The sequence below is a fragment of the Rhinolophus hipposideros genome (genome assembly GCF_964194185.1).
Source record: "Rhinolophus hipposideros genome assembly, chromosome: X".
NCBI classification, from domain to species: Eukaryota; Metazoa; Chordata; class Mammalia; order Chiroptera; family Rhinolophidae; genus Rhinolophus; species Rhinolophus hipposideros.
The window spans coordinates 43,181,035-43,207,663 of record NC_138046.1 but is presented as its reverse complement, the minus strand read 5'-3'; positions in this window follow the sequence as shown (position 1 = coordinate 43,207,663).

Below are 26,629 nucleotides of genomic sequence, written 5' to 3'. Positions count from 1 at the left end.
AGTGTTAGGCTTAGTGTTAGGTTACCCCGAGCACTACCCCTCGCCCTAGGCCTACGCCTAGCACTACCTCTGATCCTACTCCTACCCCTGGCCCTACAGCTCCCCCTACTCATAGCCCCAACTCCATCCCTACCCCTAGCCACATCTCCCACTCCTTGTCCTAGGCCTACTCCGAGGTTTACCCCGACACCCACCCCTTGCCATTTGCCTACCCCAGCGCTACGCCTAACTCTCCCACTAGCCCTACTTCGGGCGCTAGACCAACGCCCAGTGCTCACTCTAGTCCGAGGCCTACCACTTGCCCGTCGCCGACCAGTACACCTTGCCCTACCGTTAGCCAGAGCACTAACCCGTGTCCTACGAATTCACCCTGGACCCACCCTTACCACACCCTAATAGAGCCCTACACCTCTTCCGAGTCCTAGGACTACCCGGAGCACTGCCGTGACACCTACCCCTAACCCTCGGCTAACCCCTACCACTACCACTCGTCCTAGGCCTAACATGAGCCCTAACCCTAACACTGCTCGTTGACCTCTGTCAACCACTAGCACTTCACCTAACCCTACCCCGAGCACGACCCCTCGTCCTAGGCCTACGCCTAGCACTACCTCTGGTCCTACCACTACCCCTGGCCCTACAGCACCCCCTACCCATAGGTTCACCCCCATCCCTACCCCTAGCCACAGCTCCCACTCCTGGCCCTAGGCCTACGCCGAGGTTTACCTCGACACCCACCCCTTGCTCTATGCCTACCCCAGCGCTACGCCTACTGCTCCCACTAGCCCTAGCTCGGGCCCTAGACCAACGCCCAAGTCTCTCTCTAGTCCGAGGCCTAAAACTTGTCCTTCGCTGACCAGTACACCTTGCCCTTGTTAGGGTTATGGTTAGTGTTAGGGTTAGAATTAGGGTTTAGGGTTAGTGTTAGGGTTAGTGTTGGTGTTAGTGTTAGGGCTAGGGTTAGGGTTAGGTTACCCCGAGCACTACACCTCGCCCTAGGCCTACGCCTAGCACTACCTCTGGTCCTACCCCTACCCCTGGCCCTACAGCTCCCCCTACCCATAGGCCCACCTCCATCCCTACCCCTAGCCACAGCTCCCACTCCTTGTCCTAGGCCTACTCCGAGGTTTACCCCGACACCCACCCCTTGCCCTATGCCTACCCCAGCGATACGCGTACCGTTCCCACTAGCCCTAGCTCGGGCCCTAGACCAACCCCCATGGCTCCCTCTAGTCCGAGGCCTAGAACTTGCCCGTCGCTGACCAGTACACCTTGCCCTTGTTAGGGTTAGGGTTAAGGTTAGGGTTAGGGTTTAGGGTTACGGTTAGGGTTAGGATTGGTGTTAGGGTTAAGGTTAGGGTTAGGTTTAGGGTTGGTGTTAGGGTTAGGGTTAGTGTTAGGGTTAGGGTTAGTGTTTAGGGTTAGTGTTAGGTTTAGGGTTGGTGAAAGGATTAGGGTTAGGGTTAGGGTTAGGGTTAGTGTTAGGGTTAGGGTTAGGTGTTAGGGATAGGGTTAGGGTTAGGGTTAGGTTACCCCGAGCACTACCCCTCGCCCTAGGCCTACACCTAGCACTACCTCTGGTCCTACCCCTACCCCTGGCCCTACAGCTCTCCCTACCCATAGGCCCACCTCCATCCCTACCCCTAGCCACAGCTCCCACTCCTTGTCCTAGGCCAACTCCGAGGTTTACCCCGAAACCCACCCCTTGCCCTTTGCCTACCCCAGCGCTACGCCTACAGCTCCCACTAGCCCTACCTCGAGCCATAGACCAACGCCCAGTGCTCTCTCTAGTCCGAGGCCTAGCACTTGCCCGTCGCCGACCAGTACACCTTGCCCTACCGTTAGCCATAGCACTAACCCGTGTCCTACGAAATCACCCTGGACCCACCCTTAGCCGCACACTAATCCAACCCTACATCCGTTCTGAGTCCTAGGACTACCCGGAACCCTGCCGTGACACCTACCCCTAGCCCTCATCTAACCCCTACCACTACCACTCGTCCTAGGCCTAACATGAGCCCTAACCCTAACACTGCTCGTTGGCCTCTGCTAACCACTAGCCCTGCATCTAACCCTACCCCGAGAACGACCCATCGCCCTAGGCCTACGCCTAGCACTACCTCTGGTCCTATCACTACCCCTGGTCCCACAGCTCCCCCTACCCATAGGCCCACCCCCATCCCTACCCCTTGCCACAGCTCCCACTCCTGGCCCTAGGCCTACTCCGAGGTTCACCTCGAAACGCACCCCTTGCTCTATGCCCACCCCAGCTCTACGCCTACTTCTCCCATTAGCCCTAGCTCGTGCCCTAGACCAACGCACATGGCTACCTCTAGTCCGAGGCCTAGAACTTGCCCGTCGCTGACCAGTACACCTTGCCCTTGTTAGTGTTAGGGGTTAGGGTTAGGGTTAGGGTTAGGGTTTAGGGTTAGGGTTAGGGTTAGGGTTGGTGTTAGGGTTAGGGTTAGGGTTAGGGTTGGTGTTAGGGTTAGGGTTAGGGTTAGGGTTAGGGGTTAGTGTTAGGGTTAGCGTTAGGGTTAGCGTTAGGGTTAGGTTTAGGGTTAGGGTTAGGGTTAGGGTTAGGGTTAAGGTTAGGTTTGGTGTTAGGGTTAGGGTTAGGGTTAGGGTTCGGGTTGGGGTTGGTGTTAGGTTTAGGGTTAGGGTTAGGGTTAGGGATAGGTTACCCCTAGCACTACCCCTCGCCCTAGGCCTACGCCTAGCACTACCTCTGGTCCTACCCCTACGCCTGGCCCTACAGCTTTCCCTACCCATAGGCCCACCTCCATTTCTACTCCTAGCCACAGCTCCCACTCCTTGTCCTAGGCCTACTCCGAGGTTTACCCCGACACCCACCCCTTGCCCTTTGCCTACCCCAGCGCAACGCCTACCTCTCCCACTAGCCCTACCTCGGGCCCTAGACCAACGCCCAGTGCTCACTCTAGTCCGAGGCCTAGCACTTGCCCGTCGCCGACCAGTACACCTTGCCCTACAGTTAGCCAGAGCACTAACCCGTGTCCTACGAAATCACCCTGGACCCACCCTTACCGAACACTAATCCAGCCCTACACCTGTTCCGAGTCCTAGGACTACCCGGAGCCCTCCTGTGACACCTACCCCTAGCCCTCGTCTAACCCCTACCACTACCACTCGTCCTAGGCTTAACATGAGCCCTAACCCTAACACTGCCCGTGGGCCTCTGCCAACCACTAGCCCTTCAACTAACCCTACCCCGAGCACTACCTCTCGCCCAAGGCTTACGCCTAGCACTACCTCTGGTCCTACCTCTACCCCTTACCCTACAGCTCCCCCTATTCATAGGCCCACCCCCTCCCCTACCCCTAGCCACAGCTCCCGCTCCTGGCCCCAGGCCTACTTTGAGGTTTACCACGACACCCACCCCTTGCTCTATGCCTACCCGAGCTCTACGCCTACCGCTCCCACTAGCCCTAGCCGGGCCCTAGACCAACGCCCATGGCTCCCTCTAGTCCGAGGCCTAGAAGTTGCCCGTCGCTGACCAGTACACCTTGCCCTTGTTAGGGTTAGGGTTAGGGTTAGGGTTAGGGTTAGGGTTAGGATTTAGGGTTAGGGTTAGGTTAGGGTTGGTGTTAGGTTTAGGGTTAGGGTTAGAGTTAGGGTTGGTGTTATGTTTGGGGTTAGAGTTAGGGTTAGGATTAGGGTTAGGGTTAGGGTTAGGGTTAGGGTTGGTGTTAGGGTTAGGGTTAGGGTTAGGGTTAGGGTTAGGGTTAGGGTTAGGGTTAGGTTTAGGGTTAGGGTTAGAGTTAGGGTTGGTGTTATGTTTGGGGTTAGAGTTAGGGTTAGGGTTAGGGTTAGGGTTAGGGTTAGGGTTAGGGTTGGTGTTAGGGTTAGGGTTAGGGTTAGGGTTAGGGTTAGGGTTAGCTTTAGGTTTAGTGTTGGTGTTAGGTTTAGGGTTAGGGTTAGGGATAGGGTTAGGGTTGGGGTTAGGGTTAGGGTTAGGGTTAGGGTTCGGGTTGGGGTTAGGGTTAGGGTTAGGGTTAGGGTTGGTGTTAGGGTTAGGGTTAGGGTTAGGGTTAGGGTTAGGGTTAGGGTTAGGTTCCCCCGAGCACTACCCCTCGCCCTAGGCCTACGCCTAGCACTACCTCTGGTCCTACCCCTACCACTGGTTCTACAGCTCCCCCTACCCATAGGCCCACCCCCATCTTTACCCCTAGCCACAGCTCCCACTCCTGGTCCTAGGCCTACTCCGAGGTTTACCCCGACACCCACCCCTTGACCTTTGCCTACCCCAGCGCTACGCCTATGGCTCCCACTAGCCCTACCTCGGGCCCTAGACCAACGCCCAGTGCTCACTCTAGTCCGAAGCCTAGCACTTGCACGTCGCAGACCAGTACACCTTGCCCTACCGATAGCCAGAGCACTAACCCGTGTCCTACGAAATCTACCTGGACCCACCATTAGCCACACCCTAATTATGCCCCACATCCGTTCGGAGTCCTAGGACTACCCGGAGCCCTCCCGTGACACCTACCCCTAGCCCTCGGCCATCCCCTACCACTACCACTAGTCCTAGGCCTAACATGAGCCCTAACACTAACACTGCCCGTGGGCCTCTGCCAACCACTAGTTCTTCACCTAACCCTACCCCGAGCACGACCCCTCGCCCTAGGCCTACGCCTAGCACTACCTCTGGTCCTACCACTACCCCTGGCCCTTCAGATCCCCCTACCCATAGGTCCACCGCCATCCCTACCCCTAGCCACAATTCCCACTCCTGGCCCTAAGCCTACTCCGAGGTGTACCTCGACACCCACCCCTTGCCCTATGCCTACCCCAGCGATACGCGTACCGTTCCCACTAGCCCTAGCTCGGGCCCTAGACCAACGCCCATGGCTCCCTCTAGTCCGAGGCCTAGAACTTGCCCGTCGCTGACCAGTACACCTTGCCCTTGTTAGGGTTAGGGTTAGGGTTAGGGTAAGGGTGAGGGTTAGGGTTTAGGGTTACGGTTAGGGTTAGGGTTAGGGTTAGGGTTAGGGTTAGGGTTAGGGTTAGGGTTGGTGTTAGGGTTAGTGTTAGGGTTAGGGTTAGGTTTGGTGTTAGGGTTAGAGTTAGGGTTAGAGTTAGGGTTAGGGGTTAGGGTTAGGGTTAGTGTTAGGCTTAGTGTTAGGTTACCCCGAGCACTACCCCTCGCCCTAGGCCTACGCCTAGCACTACCTCTGATCCTACTCCTACCCCTGGCCCTACAGCTCCCCCTACTCATAGCCCCAACTCCATCCCTACCCCTAGCCACATCTCCCACTCCTTGTCCTAGGCCTACTCCGAGGTTTACCCCGACACCCACCCCTTGCCATTTGCCTACCCCAGCGCTACGCCTAACTCTCCCACTAGCCCTACTTCGGGCGCTAGACCAACGCCCAGTGCTCACTCTAGTCCGAGGCCTACCACTTGCCCGTCGCCGACCAGTACACCTTGCCCTACAGTTAGCCAGAGCTCTAACCCGTGTCCTACGAAATAACCCTGGACCCACCCTTACCACACCCTAATAGAGCCCTACACCTGTTCCGAGTCCTAGGACTACCCAGAGCCCTCTCGTGACACCTAACCCTAACACTCTGCTAACCCCTACCACTACCACTCGTCCTAGGCCTAACATGAGCCCTAACCCTAACACTGCTCGTTGGCCTCTGCCAACCACTATCCCTTCACCTAACCCTACCCCGAGCACGACCCCTCGCCCTAGGCCTACGCCTAGCACTATCTCTGGGACTACAACTACCCCTGGCCCTACAGCTCCCCTTACCCATAGGCCCACCCCCATCCCTACCCCTAGCCACAGCTCCCACTCCTGGCCCTAGGCCTACTCCGAGGATTACCTCGACACCCAATCCTTGCCCTATGGCTACCCCAGCGCTACGCCTACCGCTCCCACTAGCCCTACCTCGGGCCCTAGACCAACGCCCATGGCTCTCTCTAGTCCGAGGCCTAAAACTTGCCCGTCGCTGACAAGTACACCTTGCCCTAGTTAGGGTTAGAGTGACGGTTAGAGTTAGGGTTAGGGTTAGGGTTAGGGTTAGGGTTTAGGGTTAGGGTTAGGGTTAGGGTTGGTGTTAGGGTTAGGGTTAGGTTTAGGGTTTGGGTTGGTGTTAGGGTTAGTGTTAGGGTTAGGGTTAGGGTTAGGGGTTAGGGTTAGGGTTAGGGTTAGGGTTAGGGTTAGGTTACCTCGAGCACTACCCCTCGCCCTAGGCCTACGCCTAGCACTACCTTTGGTCCTACCCCTAACCCTGGCCCTACAGCTCCCCCTACCCATAGGCCCACCCCCAACCCTATCCCTAGACACAGCTCATGCTCCTGGTCTTAGGCCTACTTCGAGATTTACCCCGACACCCACCCCTTGCCCTTTGATAGCCCAGCGCTACGCCTACCGCTCCCACTAGCCCTAGCTCGGGCCCTAGACCAACGCCCATGGCTCCCTGTAGTCCGAGGCCTAGAACTTGCCCGTCGCTGACCAGTCCACCTTGCCCGTGTTAGGGTTAGGGTTAGGGTTAGGGTTAGGGTTAGGGTTTAGGGTTAGGGTTAGGGTTAGGGTTGGTGTCAGGGTTAGGGTTAGGGTTAGGGTTAGGGGTTAGAATTAGGCTTAAGGTAGGGTTAGGGTTAGGGTTAGGTTACCCCGAGCACTACCCCTCGCCCTAGGCCTACGCCTAGCACTACCTGTGGTCCTACAGCTACCCCTGGCCCTACAGCTCCCCCTACCCATAGGCCCACCCCCATCCCTACCCCTAGCAACAGATCCCACTCCTGGTCCTATGCCTACTCCGAAGTTTACCCCGACACCGACCCCTTGCCTTTTGATACCCCAGCGCTACGCCTATTGCTCCCACTAGCCATAGCTCGGGCCCTAGACCAACGCCCAGTGCTCACTCTAGTCCGAGGCCTACCACTTGCCCGTCTCCGACCAGTACACCTTGCCCTACCGATAGCCAGAGCACTAACCCGTGTCCTACGAATTCACCCTGGACCCACCCTTACCACACCCTAATCCAGCGCTACACCTGTTCCGAGTCCTAGGACTACCCGGAGCCCTGCCGTGACACCTACACCTAGCCCTCGGCTAACCCCTACCACTACCACTCGTCCTAGGCCTAACATAAGCCCTAACCCTAACACTGCTCGTTGGCCTCTGCCAACCACTAGCCCTTCATCTAACCCTACCCCGAGAACGACCCATCGCCCTAGGCCTACGCCTAGCACTACCTCTGGTCCAATCACTACCCCTGTCCCTACAGCTCCCCCTACCCATAAGCCCACCCCCATCCCTACCCCTTGCCATAGCTCCCACTCCTGGCCCTAGGCCTACTCCGAGGTTCACCTCGACACCCACCCCTTGCTCTATGTCCACCCCAGCTCTACGCCTACTTCTCCCATTAGCCCTAGTTCGTGCCCTAGACCAACGCACATGGCTACCTCTAGTCCGAGGCCTAGAACTTGCCCGTCGCTGACCAGTACACCTTGCCCTTGTTAGGGTTAGGGTTGGGGTTAGGGTTAGGGTTAGTGTTAGGGTTAGGGTTAGGGTTTAGTGTTAGGGTTAGGGTTAGGGTTGGTGTTAGGGTTAGGGTTAGGGTTAGGGTTAGGGATAGTGGTAGGTTAGGGTTAGGGTTAGGGTTAGGGTTAGGGGTTAGGGTTAGGGTTAGGGTTAGGGTTTAGGGTTAGGTTTAGGTTTAGGGTTAGGGTTGGTGTCAGGGTTAGGGTTATGGTTAGGGTTAGGGTTGGTGTTAGGGTTAGGGTTAGGGTTAGGGTTGGTGTTAGGGTTATGGTTAGGGTTAGGGTTAGGGTTCGGGTTGGGGTTGGTGTTAGGGTTAGGGTTAGGGTTAGGGTTAGGGTTGGTGTTAGGGTTAGGGTTAGGGTTAGAATTCGGGTTGGGATTGGTGTTAGTGTTAGGGTTAGGGTTAGGGTTAGGGTTTAGGGTTAGGGTTAGGGTTAGGGTTGGTGTTAGGGTTAGGGTTATGGTTAGGGTTAGGGTTGGTGTTAGGGTTAGGTTTAGGGGTTAGTGTTAGGGTTAGGGTTAGGGTTAGCGTTAGGGTTAGGGTTAGGGTTAGGGTTAGTGTTAGGGTTAGGGTTAGGGTTAGGGTTGGTGTTCGGGTTAGGGTTAGGGTTAGCGTTTGGGGTTAGGGTTAGGGTTAGTGTTAGGGTTAGGGTTAGGGTTAGGTTTAGGTTTAGGGTTAGGGTTAGGGTTAGGGTTAGGGTTAGGGTTAGGGTTGTTGTTAGGGTTAGGGTTAGGGTTATGGTTCGGGTTGGGGTTGGTGGTAGGTTTAGGGTTAGGGTTAGGGTTGGTGTTAGGGTTAGGGTTAGGGTTAGGGTTCGGGTTGGGGTTGGTGTTAGGGTTAGGGTTAGGGTTAGGGTTAGGGTTGGTGTTAGGGTTAGGGTTAGGGTTCGGGTTGGGGTTGGTGTTAGGGTTAGGGTTAGGGTTAGGGTTAGGGGTTAGGGTTAGGGTTAGGGTTAGGGTTAGGGTTTAGGGTTAGGGTTAGGGTTAGGGTTGGTGTTACGGTTAGGGTTACGGTTAGGGTTAGGGTTGGTGTTAGGGTTAGGGTTAGGGTTAGGGGTTACGGTTAGGGTTAGCGTTAGGGTTAGCGTTAGGTTTAGGTTTAGGGTTAGGGTTAGGGTTAGGGTTAGGGTTAGGGTTGGTGTTAGGGTTAGGGTTAGGGTTAGGGTTAGGGGTTAGGGTTAGGGTTAGCGTTAGGGTTAGCGTTACGTTTAGGTTTAGGGTTAGGGTTAGGGTTAGGGTTAGGGTTAGGGTTAGGGTTAGGGTTGGTGTTAGGGTTAGGGTTAGGGTTAGGGTTAGGGTTTGGGTTAGGGTTAGGGTTAGGGTTGGTGTTAGGGTTAGGGTTAGGGTTAGGGTTAGGGTTGGTGTTAGGGTTAGGGTTAGGGTTAGGGTTCGGGTTGGGGTTGGTGTTAGGGTTAGGGTTAGGGTTAGGGTTAGGCGTTAGGGTTAGGGTTAGGTTTATGGTTAGGGATAGGTTACCCCTAGCACTACCCCTCGCCCTAGGCCTACGCCTAGCACTACCTCTGGTCCTACCCCTACCCCTGGCCCTACAGCTTTCCCTACCCATAGGCCCACCTCCATCCCTACCCCTAGCCACAGCTCCCACTCCTGGCCCTAGGCCTACTCTGAGGTTTACCCCGACACCCACCCTCTGCCCTTTGCCTACCCCAGCGCAACGCCTACCTCTCCCACTAGCCCTATTTCGGGTCCTAGACCAACGCCCAGTGCTCACTCTAGTCCGAGGCCTAGCACTTGCCCGTCGCCGATCAGTACACCTTGCCCTACAGTTAGCCAGAGCTCTAACCCGTGTCCTACGAAATAACCCTGGACCCACACTTACCGCACACTAATCCAGCCCTACACCTGTTCCGAGTCCTAGGACTACCCAGAGCCCTCTCGTGACACCTAACCCTAACACTCTGCTAACCCCTACCACTACCACTCGTCCTAGGCCTAACATGAGCCCTAACCCTAACACTGCTCGTTGGCCTCTGCCAACCACTATCCCTTCACCTTACCCTACCCCGAGCACGACCCCTCGCCCTAGGCCTACGCCTAGCACTATCTCTGGGACTACCACTACCCCTGGCCCTACAGCTCCCCTTACCCATAGGCCCACCCCCATCCCTACCCCTAGCCACAGCTCCCACTCCTGGCCCTAGGCCTACTCCGAAGATTACCTCGACACCCACTCCTTGCCCTATGGCTACCCCAGCGCTACGCCTACCGCTCCCACTAGCCCTACCTCGGGCCCTAGACCAACGCCCATGGCTCTCTCTAGTCCGAGGCCTAAAACTTGCCCGTCGCTGACAAGTACACCTTGCCCTAGTTAGGGTTAGAGTGACGGTTAGAGTTAGGGTTAGGGTTAGGGTTAGGGTTAGGGTTTAGGGTTAGGGTTAGGGTTAGGGTTGGTGTTAGGGTTAGGGTTAGGTTTAGGGTTAGTGTTAGGGTTGGTGTTAGGGTTAGGGTTATGGTTAGGGTTAGGGTTGGTGTTAGGGTTAGGGTTAGGGTTAGGGTTGGTGTTAGGGTTATGGTTAGGGTTAGGGTTAGGGTTCGGGTTGGGGTTGGTGTTAGGGTTAGGGTTAGGGTTAGGGTTAGGGTTGGTGTTAGGGTTAGGGTTAGGGTTAGAATTCGGGTTGGGATTGGTGTTAGTGTTAGGGTTAGGGTTAGGGTTAGGGTTTAGGGTTAGGGTTAGGGTTAGGGTTGGTGTTAGGGTTAGGGTTATGGTTAGGGTTAGGGTTGGTGTTAGGGTTAGGTTTAGGGGTTAGTGTTAGGGTTAGGGTTAGGGTTAGCGTTAGGGTTAGGGTTAGGGTTAGGGTTAGTGTTAGGGTTAGGGTTAGGGTTAGGGTTGGTGTTCGGGTTAGGGTTAGGGTTAGGGTTTGGGGTTAGGGTTAGGGTTAGTGTTAGGGTTAGGGTTAGGGTTAGGTTTAGGTTTAGGGTTAGGGTTAGGGTTAGGGTTAGGGTTAGGGTTAGGGTTGTTGTTAGGGTTAGGGTTAGGGTTATGGTTCGGGTTGGGGTTGGTGGTAGGTTTAGGGTTAGGGTTAGGGTTGGTGTTAGGGTTAGGGTTAGGGTTAGGGTTCGGGTTGGGGTTGGTGTTAGGGTTAGGGTTAGGGTTAGGGTTAGGGTTGGTGTTAGGGTTAGGGTTAGGGTTCGGGTTGGGGTTGGTGTTAGGGTTAGGGTTAGGGTTAGGGTTAGGGGTTAGGGTTAGGGTTAGGGTTAGGGTTAGGGTTTAGGGTTAGGGTTAGGGTTAGGGTTGGTGTTACGGTTAGGGTTACGGTTAGGGTTAGGGTTGGTGTTAGGGTTAGGGTTAGGGTTAGGGGTTACGGTTAGGGTTAGCGTTAGGGTTAGCGTTAGGTTTAGGTTTAGGGTTAGGGTTAGGGTTAGGGTTAGGGTTAGGGTTGGTGTTAGGGTTAGGGTTAGGGTTAGGGTTAGGGGTTAGGGTTAGGGTTAGCGTTAGGGTTAGCGTTACGTTTAGGTTTAGGGTTAGGGTTAGGGTTAGGGTTAGGGTTAGGGTTAGGGTTAGGGTTGGTGTTAGGGTTAGGGTTAGGGTTAGGGTTAGGGTTTGGGTTAGGGTTAGGGTTAGGGTTGGTGTTAGGGTTAGGGTTAGGGTTAGGGTTAGGGTTGGTGTTAGGGTTAGGGTTAGGGTTAGGGTTCGGGTTGGGGTTGGTGTTAGGGTTAGGGTTAGGGTTAGGGTTAGGCGTTAGGGTTAGGGTTAGGTTTATGGTTAGGGATAGGTTACCCCTAGCACTACCCCTCGCCCTAGGCCTACGCCTAGCACTACCTCTGGTCCTACCCCTACCCCTGGCCCTACAGCTTTCCCTACCCATAGGCCCACCTCCATCCCTACCCCTAGCCACAGCTCCCACTCCTGGCCCTAGGCCTACTCTGAGGTTTACCCCGACACCCACCCTCTGCCCTTTGCCTACCCCAGCGCAACGCCTACCTCTCCCACTAGCCCTATTTCGGGTCCTAGACCAACGCCCAGTGCTCACTCTAGTCCGAGGCCTAGCACTTGCCCGTCGCCGATCAGTACACCTTGCCCTACAGTTAGCCAGAGCTCTAACCCGTGTCCTACGAAATAACCCTGGACCCACACTTACCGCACACTAATCCAGCCCTACACCTGTTCCGAGTCCTAGGACTACCCAGAGCCCTCTCGTGACACCTAACCCTAACACTCTGCTAACCCCTACCACTACCACTCGTCCTAGGCCTAACATGAGCCCTAACCCTAACACTGCTCGTTGGCCTCTGCCAACCACTATCCCTTCACCTTACCCTACCCCGAGCACGACCCCTCGCCCTAGGCCTACGCCTAGCACTATCTCTGGGACTACCACTACCCCTGGCCCTACAGCTCCCCTTACCCATAGGCCCACCCCCATCCCTACCCCTAGCCACAGCTCCCACTCCTGGCCCTAGGCCTACTCCGAAGATTACCTCGACACCCACTCCTTGCCCTATGGCTACCCCAGCGCTACGCCTACCGCTCCCACTAGCCCTACCTCGGGCCCTAGACCAACGCCCATGGCTCTCTCTAGTCCGAGGCCTAAAACTTGCCCGTCGCTGACAAGTACACCTTGCCCTAGTTAGGGTTAGAGTGACGGTTAGAGTTAGGGTTAGGGTTAGGGTTAGGGTTAGGGTTTAGGGTTAGGGTTAGGGTTAGGGTTGGTGTTAGGGTTAGGGTTAGGTTTAGGGTTAGTGTTAGGGTTGGTGTTAGGGTTAGGGTTATGGTTAGGGTTAGGGTTGGTGTTAGGGTTAGGGTTAGTGTTAGGGGTTAGGGTTAGGGTTAGGGTTAGGGTTAGGGTTAGGGTTAGGGTTTAGGGTTAGGGTTAGGGGTAGGGTTAGGGTTAGGGTTTAGGGTTAGGGTTAGGGTTAGGGTTGGTGTTAGGGTTAGGGTTAGGGTTAGGTTTATGGTTGGTGTTAGGGTTAGTGTTAGGGTTAGGGTTAGGGTTAGGGTTAGGTTACCCCGAGCACTACCAATCGCCCTAGGCCTACGCCTAGCACTTCCTGTGGTCCTACACCTACCCCTGGCCCTACAGCTCCCCCTACCCATAGGCCCACCTCCATCCCTACACCTAGCCACATCTCCCACTTTTTGTTTTAGGCCTACACCGAGGTTTACACCGACACCCAACCCTTGCCATTTGCCTACCCCAGCGCTACGCCTAACTCTCCCACTAGCCCTACCTCGGGCCCTAGACCAACGCCCAGTGCTCACTTTAGTCCGAGGCCTACCACTTGCCCGTCGCCGACCAGTACACCTTGCCCTACCGTTAGCCAGAGCACTAACCCGTGTCCTACGAATTCACCATGGACCCACCCTTACCACACCCTAATCCAGCCCTACACCTGTTCCGAGTCCTAGGACTACCCGGAGCCCTGCCGTGACACCTACCCCTAGCCCTCGGCTAACCCCTACCACTCCCACTCGTCCTAGGCCTAACATGAGCCCTAACCCTAACACTGCTCGTTGGCCTCTGCCAACCACTAGCCCTTCATCTAACCCTACCCCGAGCACGACCCATCGCCCTAGGCCTACGCCTAGCACTACATCTGGTCCTATCACTACCCCTGGCCCTACAGATCCCCCTACCCATAGGCCCACCCCCATCCCAACCCCTTGCCACAGCTCCCACTCCTGGCCCTAGGCCTACTCCGAGGTTCACCTCGACACCCACCCCTTGCTCTATGCCCACTTCAGCGCTACGCCTACTTCTCCCATTAGCCCTAGCTCGTGCCCTAGACCAACGCACATGGCTACCTCTAGTCCGAGGCCTAGAACTTGCCCGTCGCTGACCAGTACACCTTGCCCTTGTTAGGATTAGGGTTGGGGTTAGGGTTAGGGTTAGGGTTAGGGTTTAGTGTTAGGGTTAGGGTTGGTGTTAGGGTTAGGGTTAGGGTTAGGGTTAGGGTTAGGGTTAGTGGTAGGTTAGGGTTAGGGTTAGGGTTAGGGTTAGGGGTTAGGGTTAGGGTTACGGTTACGGTTAGGGTTGGTGTTAGGGTTAGGGTTAGGGTTAGGGTTAGGGGTTAGGGTTAGGGTTAGGGTAAGTGTTAGCGTTAGGGTTAGGTTTAGGGTTAGGGTTAGGGTTAGGGTTAGGGTTAGGGTTAGGGTTGGTGTTAGGGTTAGGGTTAGGGTTAGGGTTCGGGTTGGGGTTGGTGTTAGGGTTAGGGTTAGGGTTAGGGTTAGGGTTGGTGTTAGGGTTAGGGTTAGGGTTAGGGTTCGGGTTAGGGGTTAGGGTTAGGGTTAGGGTTAGCGTTAGGGTTAGGTTTAGGGTTAGGTTTAGGGTTAGGGTTAGGGTTAGGGTTAGGGTTGGTGTTAGGGTTAGGGTTAGGGTTAGGGTTCGGGTTGGGGTTGGTGTTAGGGTTAGGGTTAGGGTTAGCGTTATGGTTATGTTTAGGGTTGGTGTTAGGGTTAGGGTTAGGGGTTAGGGTTAGGGTTAGGGTTAGCGTTAGGGTTAGGTTTAGGGTTAGGTTAAGGGTTAGGGTTAGAGTTAGGGTTAGGGTTGGTGTTAGGGTTAGGGTTAGGGTTAGGGTTTGGGTTCGGGTTGGGGTTGGTGTTAGGGTTAGGGTTAGGGTTAGGGTTAGTGTTGGTGTTAGGGTTAGGGTTAGGGTTAGGGTTCGGGTTGGGGTTGGTGTTAGGGTTAGGGTTATGATTAGGGTTAGGGTTGGTGTTAGGGTTAGGGTTAGGGTTCGGGTTGGGGTTGGTGTTAGGGTTAGGGTTAGGGTTAGGGGTTAGGGTTAGGATTAGGGTTAGGGTTAGGGATAGGTTACCCCTAGCACTACCCCTCGCCCTAGGCCTACGCCTAGCACTTCCTCTGGTCCTAACCCTACCCCTGGCCCTACAGCTTTCCCTACCCATAGGCCCACCTTCATCCCTACTCCTAGCCACAGCTCCCACATCTTGTCCTAGGCCTACTCCGAGGTTTACCCCGACACCCACCCCTTGCCCTTTGCCTACCCAAGCGCTACGCCTACCTCTCCCACTAGGCCTACCTCGGCCCCTAGACCAACGCCCAGTGCTCACTCTAGTCCGAGGGCTAGCACTTGCCCGTCGCCGACCAGTACACCTTGCCCTACAGTTAGCCAGAGCACTAACCCGTGTCCTACGAAATCACCCTGGACCCACCCTTACCGCACCCTAATCCAGCCCTACACCTTTTCTGAGTCCTAGGACTACCCAGAGCCCTCTCTTGACACCTAACCCTAACCCTCTGCTAACACCTACCACTACCACTCGTCCTAGGCCTAACATGAGCCCTAACCCTAACACTGCTCGTTGGCCTCTGCCAACCACTAGCCCTTCACCTAACCCTACCCCGAGCACCACCCCTCGCCCTAGGCCTACGCCTAGCAATATCTCTGGGACTACCACAACCCCTGGCCCTACAGCTCCCCTTACCCATAGGCCCACCCCCATCCCTACCCCTAGCCACAGCTCCCACTCCTGGCCCTAGGCCTACTCCGAGGATTACCTCGACACCCACCCCTTGCCCTATGGCTACCCCAGCGCTACGCCTACCGCTCCCACTAGCCCTAGCTAGGGCCCTAGACCAACGCCCATGGCTCTCTCTAGTACGAGGCCTAGAACTTGCCCGTCGCTGACCAGTACACCTTGCCCTTGTTAGGGTTAGAGTTTGGGTTAGAGTTAGGGTTAGGGTTAGGGTTAGGGTTAGGGTTTAGGGTTAGGGTTAGGGTTAGGGTTGGTGTTAGGGTTAGTGGTAGGGTTAGGGTTAGGGTTAGGGTTAGGGTTAGGTTACCTAGAGCACTACCCCTTCCCTAGGCCTATGCCTAGAACTACCTCTGGTCCTACAACTACCCCTGGCACTACAGCTTCCCCTACCCATAGGCCCACCCCCATCGCTACCCCTAGCCACAGCTCCAACTCCTGGACCTAGGCCTAGTCCGAGGTTTACCCCGACACCCACCCCTTGCCCTATGCCTACCCCAGCGCTACGCATACCGCTCCCACTACCCCTACCTCGGGCCCTAGAGCAAACCCCCTTGGCTCCCTCTAGTCCGAGGCCTAGACCTTGCCCGTCGCTGACCAGTACATCTTGCCGTTGTTAGGGTTAGGGTTAGGGTTAGGGTTAGGGTTAGGGTTAGGGTTTAGGGTTAGGTTTAGTGTTAGGGTTGGTGTTAGGGTTAGGGTTAGGGTTAGTGTTAGGGTTGGTGTTAGGGTTAGTGTTAGGGTTAGGGTTAGGGTTAGTGTTTAAGGTTAGTGTTACGGTTAGGGTTGGTGTTAGGGTTAGGGTTAGGCTTAGCGTTAGGGTTGTTGTTAGGGTTAGGGTTAGGGTTAGGGTTAGGGGTTAGTGTTAGTGTTAGGGTAAAGGTTAGGTTACCCCGAGCACTACCCCTCGCCCTAGGCCTACGCCTAGCACTACCTCTGGTCCTACCACTACCCCTGGCCCTACAGCTCCCCATACCCATAGGCCAACCCCCATCCCTACCCCTAGCCACAGCTCCCACTCCTGGCCCTAGGCCTACTCCGAGGATTACCTCGACACCCACCCCTTGCCCTATGCCTACCCCAGCGCTACGCCTACCGCTCCAACTAGCCCTAGCTCGGGCCCTAGACCAACGCCCATGGCTCCCTCTAGTCCGAGGCCTAGAACTTGCCCGTCGCTGACCAGTACACCTTGCCCTTTATAGGGTTAGGGTTAGGGGTAGGGTTAGGGTTAGGGTTTAGGGTTAGGGTTAGGGTTAGGGTTGGTGTTAGGGTTAGGGTTAGGGTTAGGTTTATGGTTGGTGTTAGGGTTAGGGTTAGGGTTAGGTTTTGGGTTAGGGTTGGTGTTAGAGTTAGGGTTAGGGTTAGGGTTAGGTGTTAGGGTTAGGGTTAGGGTTAGGGTTAGGGTTTAGGGTTAGGGTTAGGGTTAGGGTTGGTGTTAGGGTTAGGGTTAGGGTTAGGGTTAGGGGTTAGGGTTAGGGTTAGTGTTAGGGTTAGGGTTAGCGTTAGGGTTAGGTTTATGGTTAGGGTTAGGGTTAGGGTTAGGGTTAGGGTTAGGGTTAGGGTTGGTTTTAGGGTTAGGGTTAGGGTTCGGGTTGGGGTTGGTGTTAGGGTTAGGGTTAGGGTTAGGGTTAGGGTTGGTGTTAGGGTTAGGGTTAGGGTTAGGGTTCGGGTTGGGGTTGGTGTTAGGGTTAGGCGTAGGGTTAGGGTTAGGGTTTAGGGTTAGGGTTAGGGTTAGGGTTGGTGTTAGGGTTAGGGTTATGGTTAGGGTTAGGATTGGTGTTAGGGTTAGGGTTAGGTTTAGGGTTAGGGGTGAGGGTTAGGGTTAGGGTTAGGGTTAGGGTTCGTGTTGGGGTTGGTGTTAGGGTTAGTGTTAGGGTTAGGGTTAGGTTACCCCGAGCACTACTAATCGCCCTAGGCCTACGCCTAGCACTACCTGTGATCCTACCCCTACCCCTGGCCCTACAGCTCCCCCTACCCATAGGCCCACCTCCATCCCTACCCCTAGCCACATCTCCCACTCCTTGATTTAGGCCTACTCCGAGGTTTGCCCCGACACCCACCCCTTGCCATTTGCGTACCCCAGCGCTACGCCTAACTCTCCCACTAGCCCTACCTCGGGCCCTAGACCAACGTCCAGTGCTCACTCTAGTCCGAGGGCTAGCACTTGCCCGTCTCCGAGCAGTACACCTTGCCCTACAGTTAGCCAGAGCACTAACCCGTGTCCTACGAAATCACCCTGGACTTACCCTTACCGAACCCTAATCCAGGCCTACACCTTTTCCAAGTCCTAGGACTACCCAGAGCTCTCTCTTAACACCTAACCCTAACCCTCTGCTAACCCCTACCACTACCACTCGTCCTAGGCCTAACATGAGCCCTAACCCTAACACTGCTCGTTGGCCTCTGCCAACCACTAGCCCTTCACCTAACCCTACCCCGAGCACCACCCCTCGCCCTAGGCCTACGCCTAGCAATATCTCTGGGACTACCACAACCCCTGGCCCTACAGCTCCCCTTACCCATAGGCCCACCCCCATTCCTACCCCTAGCCACAGCTCCCACTCCTGGCCCTAGGCCTACTCCGAGGATTACCTCGACACCCACCCCTTGCCCTATGGCTACCCCAGCGCTACGCCTACCGCTCCCACTAGCCCTAGCTAGGGCCCTAGACCAACGCCCATGGCTCTCTCTAGTCCGAGGCCTAGAACTTGCCCGTCGCTGACCATTACACCTTGCCCTTGTTAGGGTTAGAGTTTGGGTTAGAGTTAGGGTTAGGGTTAGGGTTAGGGTTTAGGGTTAGGGTTAGGGTTAGGGTTAGGGTTAGGGTTTAGTGTTAGGGTTAGGGTTAGGGTTGGTGTTAGGGTTAGGGTTAGGGTTAGGGTTAGGGATAGTGGTAGGTTAGGGTTAGGGTTAGGGTTAGGGTTAGGGGTTAGGGTTAGGGTTAGGGTTAGGGTTTAGGGTTAGGTTTAGGTTTAGGGTTAGGGTTGGTGTCAGGGTTAGGGTTATGGTTAGGGTTAGGGTTGGTGTTAGGGTTAGGGTTAGGGTTAGGGTTGGTGTTAGGGTTATGGTTAGGGTTAGGGTTAGGGTTCGGGTTGGGGTTGGTGTTAGGGTTAGGGTTAGGGTTAGGGTTAGGGTTGGTGTTAGGGTTAGGGTTAGGGTTAGAATTCGGGTTGGGATTGGTGTTAGTGTTAGGGTTAGGGTTAGGGTTAGGGTTTAGGGTTAGGGTTAGGGTTAGGGTTGGTGTTAGGGTTAGGGTTATGGTTAGGGTTAGGGTTGGTGTTAGGGTTAGGTTTAGGGGTTAGTGTTAGGGTTAGGGTTAGGGTTAGCGTTAGGGTTAGGGTTAGTGTTAGGGTTAGTGTTAGGGTTAGGGTTAGGGTTAGGGTTGGTGTTCGGGTTAGGGTTAGGGTTAGGGTTTGGGGTTAGGGTTAGGGTTAGTGTTAGGGTTAGGGTTAGGGTTAGGTTTAGGTTTAGGGTTAGGGTTAGGGTTAGGGTTAGGGTTAGGGTTAGGGTTGTTGTTAGGGTTAGGGTTAGGGTTATGGTTCGGGTTGGGGTTGGTGGTAGGTTTAGGGTTAGGGTTAGGGTTGGTGTTAGGGTTAGGGTTAGGGTTAGGGTTCGGGTTGGGGTTGGTGTTAGGGTTAGGGTTAGGGTTAGGGTTAGGGTTGGTGTTAGGGTTAGGGTTAGGGTTCGGGTTGGGGTTGGTGTTAGGGTTAGGGTTAGGGTTAGGGTTAGGGGTTAGGGTTAGGGTTAGGGTTAGGGTTAGGGTTTAGGGTTAGGGTTAGGGTTAGGGTTGGTGTTACGGTTAGGGTTACGGTTAGGGTTAGGGTTGGTGTTAGGGTTAGGGTTAGGGTTAGGGGTTACGGTTAGGGTTAGCGTTAGGGTTAGCGTTAGGTTTAGGTTTAGGGTTAGGGTTAGGGTTAGGGTTAGGGTTAGGGTTGGTGTTAGGGTTAGGGTTAGGGTTAGGGTTAGGGGTTAGGGTTAGGGTTAGCGTTAGGGTTAGCGTTACGTTTAGGTTTAGGGTTAGGGTTAGGGTTAGGGTTAGGGTTAGGGTTAGGGTTAGGGTTGGTGTTAGGGTTAGGGTTAGGGTTAGGGTTAGGGTTTGGGTTAGGGTTAGGGTTAGGGTTGGTGTTAGGGTTAGGGTTAGGGTTAGGGTTAGGGTTGGTGTTAGGGTTAGGGTTAGGGTTAGGGTTCGGGTTGGGGTTGGTGTTAGGGTTAGGGTTAGGGTTAGGGTTAGGCGTTAGGGTTAGGGTTAGGTTTATGGTTAGGGATAGGTTACCCCTAGCACTACCCCTCGCCCTAGGCCTACGCCTAGCACTACCTCTGGTCCTACCCCTACCCCTGGCCCTACAGCTTTCCCTACCCATAGGCCCACCTCCATCCCTACCCCTAGCCACAGCTCCCACTCCTGGCCCTAGGCCTACTCTGAGGTTTACCCCGACACCCACCCTCTGCCCTTTGCCTACCCCAGCGCAACGCCTACCTCTCCCACTAGCCCTATTTCGGGTCCTAGACCAACGCCCAGTGCTCACTCTAGTCCGAGGCCTAGCACTTGCCCGTCGCCGATCAGTACACCTTGCCCTACAGTTAGCCAGAGCTCTAACCCGTGTCCTACGAAATAACCCTGGACCCACACTTACCGCACACTAATCCAGCCCTACACCTGTTCCGAGTCCTAGGACTACCCAGAGCCCTCTCGTGACACCTAACCCTAACACTCTGCTAACCCCTACCACTACCACTCGTCCTAGGCCTAACATGAGCCCTAACCCTAACACTGCTCGTTGGCCTCTGCCAACCACTATCCCTTCACCTTACCCTACCCCGAGCACGACCCCTCGCCCTAGGCCTACGCCTAGCACTATCTCTGGGACTACCACTACCCCTGGCCCTACAGCTCCCCTTACCCATAGGCCCACCCCCATCCCTACCCCTAGCCACAGCTCCCACTCCTGGCCCTAGGCCTACTCCGAAGATTACCTCGACACCCACTCCTTGCCCTATGGCTACCCCAGCGCTACGCCTACCGCTCCCACTAGCCCTACCTCGGGCCCTAGACCAACGCCCATGGCTCTCTCTAGTCCGAGGCCTAAAACTTGCCCGTCGCTGACAAGTACACCTTGCCCTAGTTAGGGTTAGAGTGACGGTTAGAGTTAGGGTTAGGGTTAGGGTTAGGGTTAGGGTTTAGGGTTAGGGTTAGGGTTAGGGTTGGTGTTAGGGTTAGGGTTAGGTTTAGGGTTAGTGTTAGGGTTGGTGTTAGGGTTAGGGTTATGGTTAGGGTTAGGGTTGGTGTTAGGGTTAGGGTTAGTGTTAGGGGTTAGGGTTAGGGTTAGGGTTAGGGTTAGGGTTAGGGTTAGGGTTTAGGGTTAGGGTTAGGGGTAGGGTTAGGGTTAGGATTTAGGGTTAGGGTTAGGGTTAGGGTTGGTGTTAGGGTTAGGGTTAGGGTTAGGTTTATGGTTGGTGTTAGGGTTAGTGTTAGGGTTAGGGTTAGGGTTAGGGTTAGGTTACCCCGAGCACTACCAATCGCCCTAGGCCTACGCCTAGCACTTCCTGTGGTCCTACACCTACCCCTGGCCCTACAGCTCCCCCTACCCATAGGCCCACCTCCATCCCTACACCTAGCCACATCTCCCACTTTTTGTTTTAGGCCTACACCGAGGTTTACACCGACACCCAACCCTTGCCATTTGCCTACCCCAGCGCTACGCCTAACTCTCCCACTAGCCCTACCTCGGGCCCTAGACCAACGCCCAGTGCTCACTTTAGTCCGAGGCCTACCACTTGCCCGTCGCCGACCAGTACACCTTGCCCTACCGTTAGCCAGAGCACTAACCCGTGTCCTACGAATTCACCATGGACCCACCCTTACCACACCCTAATCCAGCCCTACACCTGTTCCGAGTCCTAGGACTACCCGGAGCCCTGCCGTGACACCTACCCCTAGCCCTCGGCTAACCCCTACCACTCCCACTCGTCCTAGGCCTAACATGAGCCCTAACCCTAACACTGCTCGTTGGCCTCTGCCAACCACTAGCCCTTCATCTAACCCTACCCCGAGCACGACCCATCGCCCTAGGCCTACGCCTAGCACTACATCTGGTCCTATCACTACCCCTGGCCCTACAGATCCCCCTACCCATAGGCCCACCCCCATCCCAACCCCTTGCCACAGCTCCCACTCCTGGCCCTAGGCCTACTCCGAGGTTCACCTCGACACCCACCCCTTGCTCTATGCCCACTTCAGCGCTACGCCTACTTCTCCCATTAGCCCTAGCTCGTGCCCTAGACCAACGCACATGGCTACCTCTAGTCCGAGGCCTAGAACTTGCCCGTCGCTGACCAGTACACCTTGCCCTTGTTAGGATTAGGGTTGGGGTTAGGGTTAGGGTTAGGGTTAGGGTTTAGTGTTAGGGTTAGGGTTGGTGTTAGGGTTAGGGTTAGGGTTAGGGTTAGGGTTAGGGTTAGTGGTAGGTTAGGGTTAGGGTTAGGGTTAGGGTTAGGGGTTAGGGTTAGGGTTACGGTTACGGTTAGGGTTGGTGTTAGGGTTAGGGTTAGGGTTAGGGTTAGGGGTTAGGGTTAGGGTTAGGGTAAGTGTTAGCGTTAGGGTTAGGTTTAGGGTTAGGGTTAGGGTTAGGGTTAGGGTTAGGGTTAGGGTTGGTGTTAGGGTTAGGGTTAGGGTTAGGGTTCGGGTTGGGGTTGGTGTTAGGGTTAGGGTTAGGGTTAGGGTTAGGGTTGGTGTTAGGGTTAGGGTTAGGGTTAGGGTTCGGGTTAGGGGTTAGGGTTAGGGTTAGGGTTAGCGTTAGGGTTAGGTTTAGGGTTAGGTTTAGGGTTAGGGTTAGGGTTAGGGTTAGGGTTGGTGTTAGGGTTAGGGTTAGGGTTAGGGTTCGGGTTGGGGTTGGTGTTAGGGTTAGGGTTAGGGTTAGCGTTATGGTTATGTTTAGGGTTGGTGTTAGGGTTAGGGTTAGGGGTTAGGGTTAGGGTTAGGGTTAGCGTTAGGGTTAGGTTTAGGGTTAGGTTAAGGGTTAGGGTTAGAGTTAGGGTTAGGGTTGGTGTTAGGGTTAGGGTTAGGGTTAGGGTTTGGGTTCGGGTTGGGGTTGGTGTTAGGGTTAGGGTTAGGGTTAGGGTTAGTGTTGGTGTTAGGGTTAGGGTTAGGGTTAGGGTTCGGGTTGGGGTTGGTGTTAGGGTTAGGGTTATGATTAGGGTTAGGGTTGGTGTTAGGGTTAGGGTTAGGGTTCGGGTTGGGGTTGGTGTTAGGGTTAGGGTTAGGGTTAGGGGTTAGGGTTAGGATTAGGGTTAGGGTTAGGGATAGGTTACCCCTAGCACTACCCCTCGCCCTAGGCCTACGCCTAGCACTTCCTCTGGTCCTAACCCTACCCCTGGCCCTACAGCTTTCCCTACCCATAGGCCCACCTTCATCCCTACTCCTAGCCACAGCTCCCACATCTTGTCCTAGGCCTACTCCGAGGTTTACCCCGACACCCACCCCTTGCCCTTTGCCTACCCAAGCGCTACGCCTACCTCTCCCACTAGGCCTACCTCGGCCCCTAGACCAACGCCCAGTGCTCACTCTAGTCCGAGGGCTAGCACTTGCCCGTCGCCGACCAGTACACCTTGCCCTACAGTTAGCCAGAGCACTAACCCGTGTCCTACGAAATCACCCTGGACCCACCCTTACCGCACCCTAATCCAGCCCTACACCTTTTCTGAGTCCTAGGACTACCCAGAGCCCTCTCTTGACACCTAACCCTAACCCTCTGCTAACACCTACCACTACCACTCGTCCTAGGCCTAACATGAGCCCTAACCCTAACACTGCTCGTTGGCCTCTGCCAACCACTAGCCCTTCACCTAACCCTACCCCGAGCACCACCCCTCGCCCTAGGCCTACGCCTAGCAATATCTCTGGGACTACCACAACCCCTGGCCCTACAGCTCCCCTTACCCATAGGCCCACCCCCATCCCTACCCCTAGCCACAGCTCCCACTCCTGGCCCTAGGCCTACTCCGAGGATTACCTCGACACCCACCCCTTGCCCTATGGCTACCCCAGCGCTACGCCTACCGCTCCCACTAGCCCTAGCTAGGGCCCTAGACCAACGCCCATGGCTCTCTCTAGTACGAGGCCTAGAACTTGCCCGTCGCTGACCAGTACACCTTGCCCTTGTTAGGGTTAGAGTTTGGGTTAGAGTTAGGGTTAGGGTTAGGGTTAGGGTTAGGGTTTAGGGTTAGGGTTAGGGTTAGGGTTGGTGTTAGGGTTAGTGGTAGGGTTAGGGTTAGGGTTAGGGTTAGGGTTAGGTTACCTAGAGCACTACCCCTTCCCTAGGCCTATGCCTAGAACTACCTCTGGTCCTACAACTACCCCTGGCACTACAGCTTCCCCTACCCATAGGCCCACCCCCATCGCTACCCCTAGCCACAGCTCCAACTCCTGGACCTAGGCCTAGTCCGAGGTTTACCCCGACACCCACCCCTTGCCCTATGCCTACCCCAGCGCTACGCATACCGCTCCCACTACCCCTACCTCGGGCCCTAGAGCAAACCCCCTTGGCTCCCTCTAGTCCGAGGCCTAGACCTTGCCCGTCGCTGACCAGTACATCTTGCCGTTGTTAGGGTTAGGGTTAGGGTTAGGGTTAGGGTTAGGGTTAGGGTTTAGGGTTAGGTTTAGTGTTAGGGTTGGTGTTAGGGTTAGGGTTAGGGTTAGTGTTAGGGTTGGTGTTAGGGTTAGTGTTAGGGTTAGGGTTAGGGTTAGTGTTTAAGGTTAGTGTTACGGTTAGGGTTGGTGTTAGGGTTAGGGTTAGGCTTAGCGTTAGGGTTGTTGTTAGGGTTAGGGTTAGGGTTAGGGTTAGGGGTTAGTGTTAGTGTTAGGGTAAAGGTTAGGTTACCCCGAGCACTACCCCTCGCCCTAGGCCTACGCCTAGCACTACCTCTGGTCCTACCACTACCCCTGGCCCTACAGCTCCCCATACCCATAGGCCAACCCCCATCCCTACCCCTAGCCACAGCTCCCACTCCTGGCCCTAGGCCTACTCCGAGGATTACCTCGACACCCACCCCTTGCCCTATGCCTACCCCAGCGCTACGCCTACCGCTCCAACTAGCCCTAGCTCGGGCCCTAGACCAACGCCCATGGCTCCCTCTAGTCCGAGGCCTAGAACTTGCCCGTCGCTGACCAGTACACCTTGCCCTTTATAGGGTTAGGGTTAGGGGTAGGGTTAGGGTTAGGGTTTAGGGTTAGGGTTAGGGTTAGGGTTGGTGTTAGGGTTAGGGTTAGGGTTAGGTTTATGGTTGGTGTTAGGGTTAGGGTTAGGGTTAGGTTTTGGGTTAGGGTTGGTGTTAGAGTTAGGGTTAGGGTTAGGGTTAGGTGTTAGGGTTAGGGTTAGGGTTAGGGTTAGGGTTTAGGGTTAGGGTTAGGGTTAGGGTTGGTGTTAGGGTTAGGGTTAGGGTTAGGGTTAGGGGTTAGGGTTAGGGTTAGTGTTAGGGTTAGGGTTAGCGTTAGGGTTAGGTTTATGGTTAGGGTTAGGGTTAGGGTTAGGGTTAGGGTTAGGGTTAGGGTTAGGGTTGGTGTTAGGGTTAGGGTTAGGGTTCGGGTTGGGGTTGGTGTTAGGGTTAGGGTTAGGGTTAGGGTTAGGGTTGGTGTTAGGGTTAGGGTTAGGGTTAGGGTTCGGGTTGGGGTTGGTGTTAGGGTTAGGCGTAGGGTTAGGGTTAGGGTTTAGGGTTAGGGTTAGGGTTAGGGTTGGTGTTAGGGTTAGGGTTATGGTTAGGGTTAGGATTGGTGTTAGGGTTAGGGTTAGGTTTAGGGTTAGGGGTGAGGGTTAGGGTTAGGGTTAGGGTTAAGGTTCGTGTTGGGGTTGGTGTTAGGGTTAGTGTTAGGGTTAGGGTTAGGTTACCCCGAGCACTACTAATCGCCCTAGGCCTACGCCTAGCACTACCTGTGATCCTACCCCTACCCCTGGCCCTACAGCTCCCCCTACCCATAGGCCCACCTCCATCCCTACCCCTAGCCACATCTCCCACTCCTTGATTTAGGCCTACTCCGAGGTTTGCCCCGACACCCACCCCTTGCCATTTGCGTACCCCAGCGCTACGCCTAACTCTCCCACTAGCCCTACCTCGGGCCCTAGACCAACGTCCAGTGCTCACTCTAGTCCGAGGGCTAGCACTTGCCCGTCTCCGAGCAGTACACCTTGCCCTACAGTTAGCCAGAGCACTAACCCGTGTCCTACGAAATCACCCTGGACTTACCCTTACCGAACCCTAATCCAGGCCTACACCTTTTCCAAGTCCTAGGACTACCCAGAGCTCTCTCTTAACACCTAACCCTAACCCTCTGCTAACCCCTACCACTACCACTCGTCCTAGGCCTAACATGAGCCCTAACCCTAACACTGCTCGTTGGCCTCTGCCAACCACTAGCCCTTCACCTAACCCTACCCCGAGCACCACCCCTCGCCCTAGGCCTACGCCTAGCAATATCTCTGGGACTACCACAACCCCTGGCCCTACAGCTCCCCTTACCCATAGGCCCACCCCCATTCCTACCCCTAGCCACAGCTCCCACTCCTGGCCCTAGGCCTACTCCGAGGATTACCTCGACACCCACCCCTTGCCCTATGGCTACCCCAGCGCTACGCCTACCGCTCCCACTAGCCCTAGCTAGGGCCCTAGACCAACGCCCATGGCTCTCTCTAGTCCGAGGCCTAGAACTTGCCCGTCGCTGACCATTACACCTTGCCCTTGTTAGGGTTAGAGTTTGGGTTAGAGTTAGGGTTAGGGTTAGGGTTAGGGTTTAGGGTTAGGGTTAGGGTTAGGGTTGGTGTTAGGGTTAGTGGTAGGGTTATGGTTAGGGTTAGGGTTAGGGTTAGGTTACCTCGAGCACTACCCCTTCCCTAGGCCTATGCCTAGAACTACCTCTGGTCCTACAACTACCCCTGGCACTACAGCTTCCCCTACCCATAGGCCCACCCCCATCGCTACCCCTAGCCACAGCTCCAACTCCTGGACCTAGGCCTAGTCCGAGGTTTACCCCGACACCCACCCCTTGCCCTATGCCTACCCCAGCGCTACGCATACCGCTCCCACTACCCCTAGCTCGGGCCCTAGAGCAAACCCCCTTGGCTCCCTCTAGTCCGAGGCCTAGAACTTGCCCGTCGCTGACCAGTACATCTTGCCGTTGTTAGGGTTAGGGTTAGGGTTAGGGTTAGGGTTAGGGTTAGGGTTAGGGTTAGTGTTTAGGGTTAGGTTTAGTGTTAGGGTTGGTGTTAGGGTTAGGGTTAGGGTTAGGGTTAGGGTTGGTGTTAGGGTTAGTGTTAGGGTTGGTGTTAGGGTTAGTGTTTAAGGTTAGTGTTACGGTTAGGGTTGGTGTTAGGGTTAGGGTTAGGCTTAGCGTTAGGGTTGTTGTTAGGGTTAGGGTTAGGGTTAGGGTTAGGGGTTAGTGTTAGGGTTAGGGTAAAGGTTAGGTTACCCCGAGCACTACCCCTCGCCCTAGGCCTACGCCTAGCACTACCTCTGGTCCTACCACTACCCCTGGCCCTACAGCTCCCCATACCCATAGGCCAACCCCCATCCCTACCCCTAGCCACAGCTCCCACTCCTGGCCCTAGGCCTACTCCGAGGATTACCTCGACACCCACCCCTTGCCCTATGCCTACCCCAGCGCTACGCCTACCGCTCCA